Source organism: Protopterus annectens, chromosome 6.part0 (assembly GCF_019279795.1).
Source record: "Protopterus annectens isolate FY-2018-M chromosome 6.part0, PAN1.0, whole genome shotgun sequence".
Classification (NCBI taxonomy): Eukaryota; Metazoa; Chordata; order Ceratodontiformes; family Protopteridae; genus Protopterus; species Protopterus annectens.
Genome location: NC_056737.1, coordinates 1,842,603,138 through 1,842,617,932, shown reverse-complemented (window position 1 = coordinate 1,842,617,932; position 14,795 = coordinate 1,842,603,138). Strand labels below are relative to the sequence as shown.

At 40.2% G+C, this 14,795-nt stretch overlaps 1 protein-coding gene across 3 annotated transcripts in view; it reads left to right on the top strand.

The window, feature by feature from the left end:
* The first annotated feature begins 6,104 nt into the window (after positions 1-6,104).
* STAT1 (signal transducer and activator of transcription 1) overlaps positions 6,105-14,795 on the top strand; it is a 1,683,855-nt gene continuing 1,675,164 nt past the window's right edge. For 2 of the 3 annotated variants that reach the window (XM_044075195.1, XM_044075193.1), the window contains exon 1: positions 6,105-6,245. The gene's annotated coding sequence lies outside the window, so the exon portion shown is untranslated. Of the gene's footprint in view, positions 6,246-13,876; positions 14,106-14,795 lie in introns of all 3 variants that reach the window. The other variant, XM_044075194.1, reaches the window with a different exon arrangement.

Genomic DNA, 14,795 nt, shown 5'->3' with positions numbered 1-14,795 from the left:
CTTTAAGCCTAGCCAAGCCAATGTCCTTTTTTGCATGAATTAGCATATCCCATTTGGTTATAGACTGACCTTACATATCCAGTGACTGATGATTGCATATTACCCCTAGTGAGAATAACTGGGATCTTACCACAGATAATTTGAGGGGACACGTGCATAGGATAAAGCATTTAGGAGCTGCCTCTGTCCATTAGTAGTACAGGAGGCAGTCCTAGAGTAGATTTTCTATTACCCATCCATAGATCCAAGTTTTGCTTGAATATGGACAAGCATGAGCTTTGTTTTATGTGGATGAGGAGTCTGTTCCATAGCAGTGGTATCCTCTGCTAGGTATACCTGTCCCTCCAATCCATTCTGTTGATGTTGCAGAAGAGGTTTAGATCCCTACACCAAGTACTTCTGATGCCATTTGACTTGCTGATGTGCAGTAGGTCCATCAGTATTAGGTAGGAGGATGCCTTGTATGCCAGACACAGGTCACCTCTGAGCAGTCTGTAGGATTCAGAGTACAGTGACAGAGCTTTGAGTTGGTTCACTTAGGACATATTGTCTAGGCCCTGTATCCTTTTAGCAAAACATTTCTGTGGGTGTTCCAGTTGTTGAATGGGTCTGGGAAGATACATGCCAAAGGGGACATTGTATTCAATGACTGGACTAATGAGGGCTAAATAAATGGGGTCCATGACATCTATAAATCTAGATGCAATCCCTTTGTTTATAAGCTGTGCAATATAGAAGGACTTTCTTATGACATCTGATACATGTTGTTTGAAAGGAAGGTCACTGTCCACATAAGATTCCAAATCCAAGCAACTGGGTGAACTCATAGGGGTGCATTGTCAATGTGGTAATTCTCCAGGACAGACTACTTCCCAAAGGGTACAGTAATACATTTTTAGCATTTAGTTTTAGTCCATGATTCTGGCACCAGTTATTTATTTAAGATAAACCTTCCTGCAGGATAACTAAGTAATTTGGGGATTCAGTGACTGCTCCTAGCACCTGCAAACTTAGTCAGAGCCCTTTGGTATTGACTTTTACTTCAGAGATGTAGATGCCAAACAGGAGAGGCCCCATTAGCAAGCCAGTGGGGACTCATGTCTTTGTGGAGTTAGCGTCCCCTATTTTGATCTCCTTTGTTCTATTTGTGAGACAGTTGGGAATCCATTGTGTGACATAGGGGTTTATTTCCAGTTTATTTAGCTTTTCTGAATGTGTGTGTGTGTGTGGGGGGAGGTGTCAAAAGTTTTGCCCAGGTTGAGGTATGTGACCATTTTACCTTCATCAATTGCTTGGGTGACCTTTTCAAAAAAGTCCACCAGAGTGAATAAGCATGACTTGCTCTTGACAAATCCAGACTGAGATGGGTATAGTGTTTGGAGAATCCTTATGTACTTATTAATTAGTACTATGATAAGTCCTTCCATGGCTTTGCTTATGAGGCTGGTCAGACTTAGGAGTCGGTAATCACCTGGATCTGTGGAAGGTCCTCCCTTATTGCAGAGGAATGACCTTAGCTGTTCTCCATTCATATGAGGCTGAAGTTGAACAGTGACATTAGGGGAAAGGCTAAATTGTGCTTCATGCCATTTAAGATGCATCCAGGGATATTGTTAAAACCCATCGTCGGTGCAGTATTGATAGCGTTTTTAAGACTTGGTCTTGTGTGATACCTGGTGGCGAGTCAATTTCAGGTATGTCTTGTGGTATAGATGGAGGGGAGACAGGAGTAAAGTCTGAGTTGAATTTATATGCCTTACCAATGTACAATGCTTAAATTGTAGTGTGCTTAATGCCTCTTATGGAACAAGGTGTAGGGCTCAGGCATTTCCCATTAGCATACACTGACTGGAGACTGCCAGAGCCCTATCTTTTGAACTCAGGAGTGGAGTCAGTGTTCAGTGTGTTACTCCATGCCCAATGCCTTTTGAATCTGTGTGTGTGTGTGTGTGTGTGTGTGTGTGTGTGTGTGTGTGTGTGTGTGTGTGTGTTACCATCTTTGGAAAAGACAAAAACATTACTGAAAACCCACCTTTTGTTTCACCCATTGCCTATCCATTTCAGTAAGTAAATGTGTATTGCTTCTTTTCAAAATGAATAATAATGCCAGCAACAGTTTTGAAGGAACAGCAAATAGTACGCTAAATGCAACAGATGAGCAAATGTATAGGCATACTGCACATAATAAAAGATATTTTTTAATATTGTTATGGCAACTGGTATGTTAAAACAATTACACTAGTCAAGCATGGAGGTCTAAAAATCATACAGAGGAAGTGAAAGAAAGAAGTATAAATAGTATTTGTACACTGTTTCCTTCAATGTGTAGTTCACATTCTTTCCTGAATCTGGGTTTTGTTCATATCTACAATATTATTTATACCGAAGACAAGAAAAACATAAAATATAATTTTACCAGGTCTACTACACACATTAGTAGCTTGTGACAAACTTGTTGGCTGCCACTTGATCAAAAAAACAAGTGCTCTAACTCCTTCCCAGCACATGAACCTATCAAGCTCTAAAGCCCTAACAGTGCTCTAATGCTAACCCTAATGACTCCTTTTGGCTTGTATGAGTTCACAAAGATGCCCTTTGGGATGAAAAATGCCCCAGCGACTTTCCAGAGGCTGGTAGATCATATCCTAGTAGGAGAAGGAGGGTTTGCCCTTGCTTACCTAGATGATATTGCCATCTACAGCCATTCCTGGCAAGAGCACCTTCAGAATTTCAGGGAGGTGATGGGTAGCCTACAGGGGGCAGGGTTGACCATTATGCCCAGCAAATGTCAGCTGGGTATGGCAGAGGTCTCCTTCCTGGGACATAGAGTGGGGAGTGGTCAAATCAGGCCAGAACTGGACAAAGGGGAAGCCATTCAAGCATTGCCTGTACCCGTTACCAAAAAGCAAGTGATGGCATTCTTAGGGACAGCAGGGTACTACAGAAAGTTCGTCCCCAGTTATAGTACCATAGCTGCTCCCCTCACAGACCTGACAAGGAAAAACAGGCCAGATAAGGTAGTGTGGACCACAGCAGCAGGCATTCCAGATCCTTAAAGAAGATGTGGGTGGACCCCCTGTGTTAGCCAGTCCAGATTACAGCAAACAATTTGTTGTGCAAGTGGATGCTTTGAACCATGGGGTGGGGGCTGTACTTAGCCAGATTTCTTCAGAGGGAGAAGAGCACCCAGTGGTTTATCTCAGTCATAGGCTCCAACCCAGGGAGGAATGCTATGCAGCTGTAGAAAAGGAATGCCTAGCCATAGTGTGGGCACTGCAGAAACTTCAGCCTTATCTGTATGGAAGGAAATTTACTATAGTTACAGATCACAATCCCCTAACATGGTTACATCGAGCCAGCCAGCAAAATGCCAAGTTACTAAGGTGGAGCCTAGGGTTGCAAGCATATGATATGCAGTGGGATTAGCAATGCCAATGCAGATGGGCTCTCAAGACAGGAAATGGGGTAAGGTATACCCAGAAAGACTCAACCGTCTCAAGAAGCGCTTCTCAACTGTCACTTGAAAAACTACCTTGAGTTCTCCGGGGGGGGGGGGGTTGTGAATGCTGACAGCCTAGCTAGATAGAATTTTGTAAATAATTATATGTCCTTGTAAATATTAATATGATCCACAGGCTTGTTTGACAAATGTAAGAAAACTGTGTTATGTTCTGAGCTTCAAAAATGTAACCACAGTGCACCCTGTTGGAAGAAAGCTGATAAGTAAAGGATTTTATGACTGTGTGTGATCTCAAGCTATGAGAAATGATGTCTGCAGCTAGAAATTATTTCTATTGTCCTACAATAGAGATAATTACTAGGTTCAACATGTAAAGTGTATTTTATTGCTGTGGCTTCCTGGCAGGTGCAAATTACAAAATGTCAAATTTTGAGTTCTGTGAGCCTGGGAAACGTAAGCAGAAGTGTCAAGAATTATGTAATCTGAAATACTCAGGAGTAATGTGTATTATCAATGTAAGGGCTAAGTAAGAAGGCATTTTGTATTTTGCTCTGAAGCTGACAACAACTCACCAGCACTTCTCATCTATATTTGCTTGCTCTGGAAGTAAGATATTTAAGTACAATGATTTCTCTTAGACTAATCTTACTATTTCTGTCTATCTCTGTTTTCTATATTTATGTCAGACTGTCCTACAATGTTGTTTTAAAGCATTCCCTGTGATTTCTGAACTCTCGATTGTCATCGTATTGAATTAATGAGTATTGTCTTGTGTTTTTATTATTTATTAAATATTTTTAAACATTTCAACTGTGGCTGTTTTAGATAGAGATAATTTAAGTTCTTAGAGTACTTGCATGTATTTGGTGATACCGTACAAGCCACTCTAGAATAGCCTTGCTGTTAGTCACACTTGTTATTTGGATAACAGTAGCATTGCAAAGTAGAATTGGACACCCTTTGGTAAGGGCCTTTTTAGTAGCTGTTAGTAGTGGTTGGTGGCAGTAGGTACTACCTTATGGTCTGGGCAGAAGGGGGCATAGCTAGTGAACCTGCGCCAGCCTTGGAGTGTATATGTGTTTGTATATAACTCTAATCTCAAAGTGTGTGTGTGTGTCAACTACTTGGGCAGGGACACGAAGCACTGGTTGGACAGAGAGGGTGCTGGGGATTTTGGCTTGACCACTCGGCTGAGATCTGAACCCTATAGCTGTGACAGTGGGGAGTCTTATTGGGGATCTGGAGAGAAAGGGAGAAACCAGCCCCAGACTGACTGTGATCTCTGTATGCTCTTAAGGGAAATTGTACTTTACTGTGTGTGTACTTGTTATCATCCCAATGTGGATACCACTCACTGGTGCTAGTGGTGAGGATTGAGGCTCCTTGATTACTGGGCCAGTGCACGGGCGTCACAACCTACTGACGGTTTACTAACAACTTCAAATAGGAAGCTCATAGGATGGTTAAAATATGCTGGTTTTACTTATAAAAAGATGCTTTAATTAATTAATATGGTACAATTCTATTTACCATGGATATCATGGATATCAGTTAAAAATATTTCCAAAACTGAATGTGCGACAGACCCTTTCAATGTGGAACTTCGAGGAACATGAACTTGTTAAGACCCTAAATGAGGTACACTTGAGAGGCATGGATATTAATTCGAAGATGCTCTCAGCAACACCTTGCACTGTGTGATCTACTAGCACGCTATTTGGCCGTGACACAGTTCAAGGGCTTGAGAATATGGGCACTTGCTGCATTTAACTGTCAGTGACAAGTCTTAAAGTCATGGAGACTTATAAATTACCACAATTATATTTTACCTTGCATTACTGCTCCCTCTACGTGCCTTATTTTGCTCTGCGTAGAAAGCAGTATTCGGGGAAGCGGGGGTGGAATGTGTTCGGCTCATAGCTGTCAACATCTTAATTTCCAAAATCACTGACAAATCCAGAAATAAATCTCGGACAAATGGGGACACTTTTTTAAAATATTATTACTATTAACTGTAGTTGATAGCACGAGATAATGTGAAATCGTACGACTTTAGTTACTGTCGTTACTTGTTAAGCATAACCCTTCACCTTTTCTCCCCAAATCGCCAATGTTACGAGGAATTGGGAAAGATGGAGCAGAATTTTGAGATACAATCAGGGACAGTTAAAAACTATGGTTGGTTTATGTTGTGTATATGGCCACTTGTTAAGTAGACTATGTATATATATATATATATATATATATATATATATATATATATTTACTGTAATCGTGTATTTTTTCCATGCGCTTCAGTATTCATGGTCAAATAAACATATAAATATATTTCTGAACAATGCAAAACCATTGCTGTCTGTTCAGTACACAGCATTCACCGTTTCAGACTAAGCAATACTTTGGACCAAAATAAGTAAAGCCTCTAACAACTGCAAATAGATGAATTCAACCTTGATACAAGTCACGTTAAAAACTTAACTGACCAAATACAACCAACAACATAATTCAACTGCAAGAGCGAAGACTAGTCTATTGCAAAGAAAAAAAAAATTCTCAAACGAGTTTCGTGAGCGTAAGACGTAGACAGTGACATCAGACGCGTTTTTAACAGTACTGCAGCCGATCTCTATAACGAATCCTCAAGAGATTGCGGGGATCGCTGGGGCTCCTCCTACTGTGACAGGCGTAGAGTTCAGTTTCGATTTCTCGTTACTCGTATTCTGTAACTGGAAAATGAAATAGGTATTTGAAGGGGCTTTATCGAGCGAGTCAAGTGACTACAAAGGTATGTTTTTATTTACCCTTCCTAAGATTTATTATATACGTTTATTTCTGTAAGGGGATTTTCCCTTTCTTAATACTGTAGTATTTTTATGAACTTTGGTATACGATGCTGTTCTGACAATATCTTTCATGCTATCCGTACTTTTCTGACAGCTTCGTACTTCTCAACTGTTCCTGACTTTAACCCAGGTTTTAGCTGTGTCCTTAATCCTCCTAAAACTGGCGACCTTTGGAGAAAAGGTGATGCATAACAATTAGAAAATAATGACAATAATTAAAGCTTTAGACTTTTACTTCCGGAAATGTATATTATTTTTAAAAGTAGTCCTGATTGTCCATAATTATTTCTGGGTTTGTCCCTAACTGGTGCTGCTGTACCCCTAAAATGATGCCAACTTTTTATGACTTCACATGTAAGTACTAGGCTAGCACCCCTTGCGAGCCATTTTAAGCCTAGCCATTTTCCCTTTTTGTGCTCGAATTAACACACCCAGTTTGGTTTGGTTATACATTAGATTTACCCTTCGTATGGTCAGTAATTATATATTACTTCTAATGGGAATAACTGGGATCATACCATAGATATTTTGAGGGGGCCCATGCTTGGGATAAAGCATTTAGGAACTGCCTCTATCCATTAGTAGTACAGGTTACAGTCCTAGGGTAAAATTTCTGATTCCCATTCGTAGCTCTAAGTTGCTCTTGAATGCAGACAGGGATGAACTTTGTTTTATATAGATGGGGAATCTGTTCCAGAGCAGCAGTATCCTGTGCAGGATAACGCCTGTCTCTCCAAACATGGATGGAAGTCATAAGACATGCTAATCTTTGCAGGGGTTACTTTTCTGTTGCATGCCCTCTGGGTGGGCTACACATGAGTTATCATAGGTGAACCATTAATGCCCAGATGTTTAATGGCTAGATTTATAGTTTGCATGGTGCTGTGTTGGAGATTTAGAAGATTAGCATATGCTTAGCATGAAGTTAGCTGGAGTAATACTGTGCTGTGTAATCGCACACAGAGTATGCTATTGTTAACTCCTTGAGACATTTTAGGAATATGCAAGCCACCATGAACGCATTTACATGGGATCAAGAAGTGCTGAATTGTTTTCAAATTGTTAAACTCCATTAAAGACTGAACGCAGAGTGGGGCATTTAAAATGCTGTTAGATTAATGTATAACAGCACTGTTACATTGAACATTGATAAAAAAATGTGAATACCTGAAAATATCTTTGCATGAACGTTCTAACGTAGGATTTTAATTTAATTAAAACTAGTCTAGTTTAAACTAACCATTGTATTTTCAAGTCAAATATTTCCCACATAATAAATTTCATGTTAAGAATGATTAAATTGAAAGAACAATAGTTGCCTTCTCAAGTAAATTTTCCTATATATAAGCATGCACGATATTTGTTTTGTAGCCCTGTTTTGCAGTGTTCACCCTCATTCATTATGAACATAAAAAAAAAATCAATTGCCTACAGCAAAACTCTCAAGCCCCCATTAAATACTACGTTGGCAGATGTAGTGGTTCGTTGATTAGAACTTTTGGGATTCAGGCTTGTTACCATGTATTGTCTTTTTTTTTGATATATATGGTCTCCAGACGTGATATTTTTCTTTATCATTGCCCAATTTCACCCCCATTCTTAAATAGGTGATGCATAAACTGATTTATTATTTTCTAAACAGTTCCTTGGTTTCTTTTTCTAAGTTTTTTCCCCTTATGTCTGCACTGTACGAAAGCTTTTGACTCGTTGGAATTGCTGCCTGGTCTGGTCAGTAAAATAAAGGAATAAATAAGGAAATATGTAAATGTTTTGAACTTGCTCTAGCATTTTTGCTTACTTAAATATATTGAATATAATTGAATACTTGTAATTGTAATCCCTGTTGTTTTAAAGTTGAATGTAAATAAAGGAAACCAAGAAACAACTCAGCCTTCATCTAATGTATTCAAGCATAAAGTGCATTTATTGTATTTAAAAGCATATTGCATGCAGTGTGATTCCTGTCTTACTTGAACCAAGTCATGTTCAGTTGAACCAGGTTCTTCCTTCTATGAAAGCTTAGCCAATTCATGCATTGCTTTCTGTATATGTTTCATAATTAATCTGTCTTGCACAACTGATGGCTTTAAATTGTATTGTTCACTTTTAAATTGCATTGTTCACTTCTGGAAGCACCTTTATTTTACAGTTATTTTAATTTCTCATTGTACTACTCTTATTAAAATTGCAAATGGTCTTGCAAAAAGGATTATAGTGTGCTGCTTTTTTTTTTTTTTTTTTTTAAGTTTCACAGTTTACTTACTTTTTTTTTCTATAACCACACCCACAAAGTTATGTCATGCTAAACAATGGACAATGATTTACATACATTTCAAAATAACATACCTCTTTAGAGGAGGTGCTTCTTACTTAGTTTGTAGTTTCATTAATGCATCATGTCATGTGTTTGTTTTAAATGTGAGGTGTTTTATTTGCAAATACTAATTGACAACACACTCTTCTATGAAGTAAGAAACTGCTACTGTTGCAATTAGTATGCATATACAGGAGCCTGTGTACAGTAATTTAAGTAATAGTGCATTGTGGGTTCAGTCTTTTATGATGACACGGCAGGGATTTATAGCTCTGAAAAAAAATCAGGGGGCTGTCCTTTTCAATAAAGTGAAACACTTTTAGCATAAAAAATCTAATTTGGTGTTGTATATGGTAGGGAGGTTGTAGGCCGTGGTGGTGCAGTGGTTAGCGTTGTTGTCTCACAGCAAGAGGTTCTCCAGTTCGATTCTTGGTTGGAACGCCTTCTGTGTGGAGTCTGCATGCCCTCCCCGCGGTCGAGTGACCTTTAAAGACATGCAGGTAGGTGCATACGTGAATGGGTGTGCCTTCTTTGAAGGTTGGGTGTCGGGATGGCACCTCAGCACGGTAAAAATCCACTGTCAATCATTAGCAGACTGGAGTTCCCCTGTGGCGACCCCTAACTGGGAAAAGCCTAAAGACATTAGTTTTATATGGTAGGAAGGTTATGTCCAATTCCTAAGATTCGTTACTTACTTTTTTCTTCAGAACTTGGCCAGTACACTTTCAGCTTTGTAGGTGCTGGTATGCCTCTGCTGTTTGTTTGTGTCTTTCGGCTTTTCCCGGTTAAGGGTCGCCACAGCGGAACTCCGGTCCGCTAATGATTGGTAGTGGATTTTTACATACTGGGTTACCAGCCCTGACGCACAACCTTCAACGAAGGCACGCCCCATTCACGTATGCCTTCACACAGAAGATGCTCTAGCTGAGAATTGAATGGGACAACGTCTTGCTATGAGGCGACACTACCGCAGCACCACCACCTCTGCTGTTGATTGTTCAAAAATCCATGTAATTGAGGTTGTGTACCACTGCCTTGGTAGCCATATATAATACATATATGTACGCAAACAGTGGTACAGAGGATAGCATTGTCATGTCACAGCAAGGTGCTGCTCGATTGAATTCTCGGCTGGGGTGCCTTATGCGCAGATTCTGCATGTCATCCCTTTGTTTGCGTGGTTTCCTCCGGTGCTCCAGTTTCCTCCCACATTCCAAAGACATGCAAGTAGGTGGATTGGAAAATCTAAATTGGCCATAGGTACGAGTGTGAGATGTGGAAGAACCACACTGAGGCAAGGCTAGCCACCTCAGTGGTGTAAACCTTGGCTCTAGATGACTGTCACTGTTGAAGTGACTCCCCAACTCCATATGCTAAAATTGGTAAAAGGGATTGTAGATGCATGGATGGCGATATATTGGTTTACTATCAATATGTCGAACGTCAAAATAATTTTCGACAGACATATCGAAAGTAAACCTCGAAATTAAAAAAAATAGAATGAGTTACAATGTTGAATCCACTAATTGAATTCAGCAGATTTGGCATTTGGCATTGTTTTCGAACACAGCACCTGATGTCCATATAGGAGTTGCCATACAGTAAACTCCTATACTTCATGTTTTTGCAGGGGGCAAGCCACCTCTGCACCCACTGTGGGGAGCTACACCCTCTGCTAACTATATATTCCAACTCAGAGATCGTTACTACAGTGAGTAGATTGATGAAATTCCCTAACCGCACTGCACCGCAATCTCTGTACAGTTCTTTGAATTTATATTAGCGAATGCACAGTACATTCGCTAATAGAAACATTCGAACATCTGTAGTTCGAATCTTTCGTATGGGTGCATTCTCATCTCAACATTATAATAGTAAAGCTATATATATATATATATATATATATATATATATATAATAATATAAATATATAAAATGTGTGTATATATATATATATATATATATATATATATATATATATATATATATACACATACACACACACACACACACACACACACACACATAGATACACACACGTAATTTGTTCTTTGTAAAAAAAACATGTCTTTTTTATGTTTCAGTATCACAGTGTAGACTGTTTATTGTGTATTTTTCTGTAAAAGTGTCAAGTACAAATGGGTTGGGCCATATTTATTTGCTGTGAAGTCTTTATTTTTAAATATTCTATGAAAACTTGCTCCTCCGCCTTTTTGAGGGGATGTTTATTTTTGCCCATTCTACATTACACAATGTACAGCTGTGTAAGTTACACTTATCCATAACAGGAGATGTTCAAATTCCTCAATGTTGCAGTAGCCTTTAGGCTATATGCGTTGTTTCCTGCCATGGGAACAACAGCCAGTCAGCTTCCAAAAGTTGTTCCCCCCCCACTCTTAACTGCTGATTGGCTAATCCCGTGAAGGGAAATGAGCAGTCAGAGTGAGCTTTCTTCACGACTTTCTTGCTCATACAATGAGAGAAGAGCCTAATGTCCTAAAATAACCAACGAACAACAACATAATTTATGAAGCAGAACTAGAACATATAAAGTAGTAAGTAAAACAACTCTATTTTATATCCCAAATACAACTATATGGAAGAGTAGGTGGATAGATGGTGGGTATGGCTACTGCAGCAGTGAGGAATTCAAACATTTACTGTTATGGGAAAGTGCAGTTTACATAACTGTACTATGTTCACAATTCCCACTGCTGCATTAACGCTTATGCTATATGGGTTAAATACTAAGCCTATCCATTCTGGGAGAAGGATGGTTATGGATCCAGGAACTCATGCAGATTAGTCCTAGCAAAGTTTGATGTGGATGTAGAAAAGGAATCCAGTTTGCAATGTTTTGTAAAAGTATGTACAGAGGACCATGTAGCTGCCTCTAAAATGCTCCTGGAATACACCCATTTCCAGTAAGTGGAGGGGTTCCCCAATGGGAGCGTATCTGCCAGAAACAAAACTCTAGGCCAAATGATGATCGTGAGAAGTCTAAGATATGCTGCGTCTCGAGATGGCAAGAAAGTACTAAAGAAAGCTTCACTCGGACTGCTGATTTCCCTCTACAGGATTATCCAATCAGCAGTCAGAGTGAAGGAGTGGGGAGGAGCCAGAAATTTCTGAAGCTGGTTGTTCTCATGGCTGGTGTTAGCATTTTGGGGGCCCCACAGTTTCAAGTTGAGGGCCCTACTCAGGAGAATATAAAGTGTGACCACATTGCTGTCACACACCCTTTAATGTCAAGTTTATCCAGCACCATTTAACAACCACTATAGTGTCACTACATTCAGATCATTAAGAACCGACATGCCAAGGTACACACTGGCATTTAGTACCAATGTTACATTACGACAACCCCCTGTACCACAGCAAGGTAGCTACTTTCAGGTACACACACTGAGTGGCATTTAGTACCAATGTTACTTTATGACAAAACCCCTGTACCACAGCAAGGTAGCCACTCACAGGTGCAAGCATACACTGACTGACATTTAGTACCAGTGTTACATTATGACATACCCCTGTACCACCACAACAAGGTTAGCCACTCACAGGCACACACACACACACACACGCACTGACTGGCATTTAGTACTAATGTTACATTATGACAAATCCCTGTACCACAGCAAGGTAGTCCCTCACAGGTGCATGCACACAATGACTGGCATTTAGTACTAATGTTACATTTTGACAAACCCCTGTACCACAGCAAAGTAGCCACTCACAGGTGTACACACACACTGACTGGCATTTAGTACTAATATTACATTAAGACAAATCCCTGTACCACAGCAAGGTAACCACTCACAGGTGCAAGCACACACTGACTGGCATTTAGTACCAATGTTACATTATGACATACTCCTGTACCACAGCAAGGTAGCCACTCACAGGTGCGCGCGCACACACACACACACACACACACACACACACACACACACACTGACTGTCATTTAGTACCAATGTTACACTATGACAAACCCCTATACCACAGCAAGGTGGCCACTCACAGTTGCACACATACTAACTGCATACTCCTCAATTGCCCAGATTTTCACACAATGTCCAGATGTGACTCATTTTTGGTCTGTTCCTCAAAATTTGAGTTTTTTTTTATTTTTAGTGGCAAAACATTGAGTATTGAATTCATTAAATGACAACATTTGAGTTTAATTCTATATCCTTCAGAAAATGCATGGTAACACTTTTTAAGTTTATAAGAGCAACATTTAAAATGTGTCCTGATCTTTGCGGCTGTACCCCCATTATCTGTGGCTTTGTCCAGATTTTTTGTGCCATAAGATTGAGCATTATGACTGGCATTTAGTAGCAATGTTGTTATATTATGACAAACCTCTGTACCCCATCAAGGTAGCCAGTCCCACAGAGGCACACAAAGACAAAGACACCCACACTGACTCCCACATAAAGACACCCACACTGACTGGCATTTAGTAGCAATGTTGTTACTTATGACAGGCCTCTGTACGCATTAAGGTAGCCAGTCCTATGGAGGTACGCAACGACAAAGACACCCATACTGACTCCCACACAAAGACACCCACACAGATTCCCTCACACAGGACAGAAGCACACCAGGAAAGAGACTCTTGAACACTGGACAGACACCCACACAAGATAAAGATAGCATTACAGCAAGACTGAACATTAACAGCCACACAGACTCAGACACCCAGGACAGAGGCACCCACCCCCACAGTACAGAGACAAGACCAGGGCAAAACTACTGAACAGAAACCCACACAAGACTAAGGCAGCACTACCACAAGACAGAACTGAGACACCACTGCCTAACACAAGACAATGACAGCAATACAGCAGGATTGAAACAAGCAGCTTTAGATAAACTGACCCCATCACACAAGACCATTACTGACATGCAGAACAGTCATACTGTAGAGGTACACAACACAGCTGTGGGACAGACATTAGAAAAGACTGCAGATGCACAAGACATACAAGGGAAAGCCATGGAGATTACAGAGCCTGAGACAGACAGACTCAAACCCAAACAAACCCAGGAGACAGCAATGGGGATTACTGAGGCAGACTCAAACCCAAGCACAAGAGAGCAGTGGGGATTACTGAGTCTGACACAGGCAGACTCAAACCCAGAGAGAAACAGGTGAAGTCAAAACCAGAGTGTCATTCGTCTTCAGTGTGCATATAGTTCCTCAGCTTTTCTAATTGCTGTCACTTTTATCTGTTCTTTTGCTTTTGTTCTAGCCTCAGGACGAGTCCTGCCACTTCCAACTGTCCTAGCCTCCATGACAAGTCCTGCTGCTCCCAACTGTCCTGACCTCATGATTCCTGCTGCTCCCAACTGTCTTGGCTTCACGATTCCTGCTGCTTCCAACTGTCCTGGCCTCATGACAAGTCCTGCTGCTCCTAGTTGCTTTTGCCTAACATCCTGCTAGTTTCATCCTCATTGTACTACTTGGTCCTACCTGCTGGAGTAAGTAAAAAAAAAAATCAATGAATACACAGCATACTATTCAAGCCACGCTAATCTGCGACCTGGAATTTACTACCTTACAGCATTATAAAAGATTACTGGAAAAGAAATATGAGCACATACCTAGAGTTTTACTGGAATCTTACAAAGTTTTTTGCAGACAAAATCTTCAGTGAGGCTGCCAAGTGATGCACATTGTCCAACTTCATGTTCGGTTGAGAGCACAGCTAAGCCTGAAAGTCTCTCCTGACTCATTGACAAACATAGATATGTCTTTATGAGTTTCAGTTTAGAAAAGCTCCGTTCTATAGTAGCCACTGTAACAGGTGCAGTCAAATAAATGTGCAGTAAACATAAGTATTTATATGTATGTCTTGCAAGTGGTTGCGAATGAGGAAATTTAACACAGTCAGTATTGATGATTCATTACCAATCATTTGACAAAGGCTTTTCAGTTTGTGTCCAAGGCCAGAGTTATCAGTGTCACAGTGGCCACTTATCCTGTCAGTCATTTGTTCTTTCAGAGCCTTGCAGTGTTGGAGCAATGTGTCTTCTGCAACATCACTCAATGCTTTAATATTTGATAAAAATCCAAAGGCCTTATCAAACTCTGAAAGTTGCTCAAACTGGTCAGTAAATTATTGGATTGTTGTGCCCAGCAGCAGATTGACGAACTCTACACGTAGTTTT